General features: G+C 41.9%; 1 long non-coding RNA gene across 1 annotated transcript; it reads left to right on the top strand.

The window, feature by feature from the left end:
* Positions 1-935: 935 nt before the first annotated feature.
* Positions 936-2803, top strand: Gm30608. Its single transcript, XR_383629.1, has 2 exons — positions 936-1007; positions 2685-2803. It is a non-coding gene; the product is annotated as a predicted gene, 30608 (long non-coding RNA).
* The last annotated feature ends 590 nt before the right edge of the window (positions 2804-3393 follow it).

The following is a 3393-nucleotide window of genomic DNA, read 5'->3' on the forward strand; positions in this document are numbered from 1 at the left end:
CAGGAATCCAGCTAATTGTGACAGTCAAAAAAACCCTCTCTCCCTCATCTTCCCCTGCCATCAAGTTCTGTTTCCTATTTTTAGGACACATCAACAAACGACAACAACACTTCTCATCAGGGAGGTAAACGATGTGGCTGATGTTTGTAATTCCTTGGACGTGCTGGTAGGTGGTTGTCTCAGAGGGAGAATGAGTGACAGGGAGCTGCCAGCAGACACAGGAAAAGAATACAAATGATTTTCCTTGAAAGGATGCAAGTAAGAGCTTTCCTGCAGGAAGGCAGAGGTGCAGGGGAAGGGGCCTTGCAGAAAGACTATGGTTAGAGATTCAGCTTTTTTCACCCTTATGTGTTTTAACCTGGAGCACAGCCCACTGATGCTAAGGCAGAGGGCTGACATTACACTGAGTCCTCCTGGATTGGAGTCGGAGTGGTGTTTGTGTGTGACGGGGGGGGGGGGGGGGGGAGGGAAGCCTTCTTTTCCCTCCTGTGATATTTCTTTATAGTTTTGGGAGTGGAACGTAGACTTTTTCTGGTCTTGTGTCTATTGCTCCTGGTGCTTCCCAGAGCAAATTATTTTTTAGCTGCATCAAGGCGATGCATTTTGCCCCAGGGGTGTTTACCTGCATCTTTCATCTCCTCAGGAGCTGGTGTGAGTCAGACTTGCACATTGCCAGGTAAAAGATGTAGGCTGTGTTGAAGAACTCCATGCAGGAGTCTGTGAGATCGGGCATTCCCAAGGAGACCCAGATTCCATTCTGTTTGAAGTCTGATTTGCATCACTGAGCAACACCCAGGCCTGAAAGCTACACTTGTTCAAGTTTGTGCTGCCCAGCTCCAGGGAATGAGCTGCTTCGTGATGGTCCGGGATTCACCGCAGACTAACGTTCTGTCTTCCCAGGGACCACTTGTGATCACAGATGTTTTCAATAATCAAAAAAAAAAAAATCCCTAAGTTCTCAGTAATCAAGCAAGAGGAAGACCAACTCTCTCTTCTACTTTATCCAGGTAGAAAGTGAATCAGCACAACAGCTGTCATATTCTAAGACAGGATGTGAAAGACAATTATCCGTGCATTCAATTTGATTTCACAGATCCATTTATTTGGGGTTTGTACTATAAAAGTTACACAGTCTATCATAATCCATAATAAATCATAGTTTGGCTACCCACTCTCTTATCACCCTTCCATGCCGAAAGCTATCTTACGAGGTTTCCATTTCTGTAAGAGAGTCTAAATACTCATCCTTTGAATCAAAAACGTGTTAGCCGAAAGAGAGCAGTGGTTAGATAGGTTACCTGGTAATCTGTGACGACCCCAGATAATGCAGGCAAATAGAAATAGAAATCGGATAGAATACACAGGGTATGAACATATTTTAAGGTGAGCGAAGACTGGAAAAAGTAAGCCAGACTCACAGTCAGGCATGGTAACACATACCCGTCATGTTCGTTTTCTCACTCTGGAGGTGAGAACAGGAACTCTGGGAATTTAAATGCCAGCCGGAGCTACTTATTAAAGCCCTATCTCTAAAAGAGAGACGAGGAAGAAAAGAGAGAAAAGGACATTCAGCATGCCATTCTCAGTCTAGGACTGCCACATCTTTGATTCCAAATTAGAAGTGGTAATTGTCCCATCTCCATTTCCTTGACTTTACGGCAGAAACAGAGGTTAAAGCTATATGCAATTCAGGACAGATTAGTACCCAATTGGAATTACATTATTTGATAGAAGCAGCAAGATTTCCACATTGGAGCTACAGTTCTTTCTGATTGCTTGAGCACAGGTAATACCAGCCACTTTTGTATCAGTCTCTCTCAGCACACATTCCCCGACTGAGAGGATGCCACCAGCAGACTCCTCAACCAGGCAAGAGAAAGTTTCAAAGACCGGACACCTTGAGTGGGAGGCAGCAACAATGAAACCAGTTAGCCACTTCATAACCTCCATCTAGTTCGAAGACAGGTTTTGTTCCTGCTTCTTTATGTTCGGGACGTTTAGCGTGGTTTTTTACATGCAGTGATCATTATTCTATAATTACATTAAATGCTAGCTTCTGAAATTCCTCTTGAACCCTGTGATGCAGTAAAGCAACCCAGCTAGGCTAGGATGAACTTTCTAAATTAGATAAAATATACTGATTTAACGTGGATACAGCTAACACCCAGTGGGGATATTTGATTATTTGCGGTGGTAAATGTTAACCAATGAGGAAGAGAGAAAGTATATAGTCATTGTGCTTTTGTTCTTTCTTACACACAGACACACACACAGACACACACACACACACACAAGAGTTTATAAAACACAAACACACACACACACACAAGAGTTTATAAAACACAAACACACACACACACACACACCTTTCATTAAATTACTGCCCAGGGTATGTTTCTAAAAATGATTTAAAAAAAACAAACAAACACAAGTCTAGTATAAATTGAACTCCAGTCAAATGCATTATTTCTTTCTCTAAAGGGGAAACCAATAAGTTGTTATTGAGGAGTTTGAAGATCAGACAATGAAAGATGTTAAAATTTGTTAATGACTGTAGACTACCTTACCAGATAATAAAATGTAATCTTTGGGATGATTTTTTCCACAGGTGATAAATACTGCATGTACTTACCAGATAAAATTCATAATCAAAACTCTTGATATTCTATAACTTCCCTCTGCAGATTACTAGATTAGCCTGGACCATAGACACTCAGAGAAGGTGAAGCCTCTACGGAGCCAGTGTCGAAGCCTTTGACCATTTTCCTGCAGGGGAAAACTCTCTCATGCTGTTTTGAAAAAAGAAAAAGGAGAAGCTGCAGAGAAACAAACAATTCCTCCATCCCCACATTAGCAGGAGATAAATAAAGCAAAGGCTGGACATGAGGAATGACAGCTAAAGGGACTCCAGAAATCACCTAAGAACTTCACTTTATGAAAAGTTAAGTCTGGGTCTGCCTTCTTGGTAGTGGAAAGATGTTGCACGTAGCTCAGGTATCTCAAACTCTCTGGGGTCAGCTTCTACTCTTGGTGCAAAGACCCACCCTCCCCCCGCCCCTCCCTGTCCCCAGCAACACATACACCTTGTATTCACATACAATGCTAAGAATGAGATGTTTGTGCTTGTATCCAGAAATAATCTAATTTAAACGTATAGGAAGAAAATACGGGTCATGAATGCATGCATTAGTTGTTCTCTAATGGAGATATGGGAACACTGAAAGTAAACTTTGTGTATTTATTTTATTTGTTTGCTGTGTATGTATGTGCTTGTATGTTTGAAGGTGCACAGTTATGCACATGCACGTGGAGGACAGAGATGCCAAACTTCAGGCGTCTTCCTCAATTTCGACTTACATTGTATATCTAAGCAGAGTCCATCACTTGAACCTA

The sequence above is a fragment of the Mus musculus genome, chromosome 14 (assembly GCF_000001635.26).
Source record: "Mus musculus strain C57BL/6J chromosome 14, GRCm38.p6 C57BL/6J".
Lineage (NCBI taxonomy): Eukaryota > Metazoa > Chordata > Mammalia > Rodentia > Muridae > Mus > Mus musculus.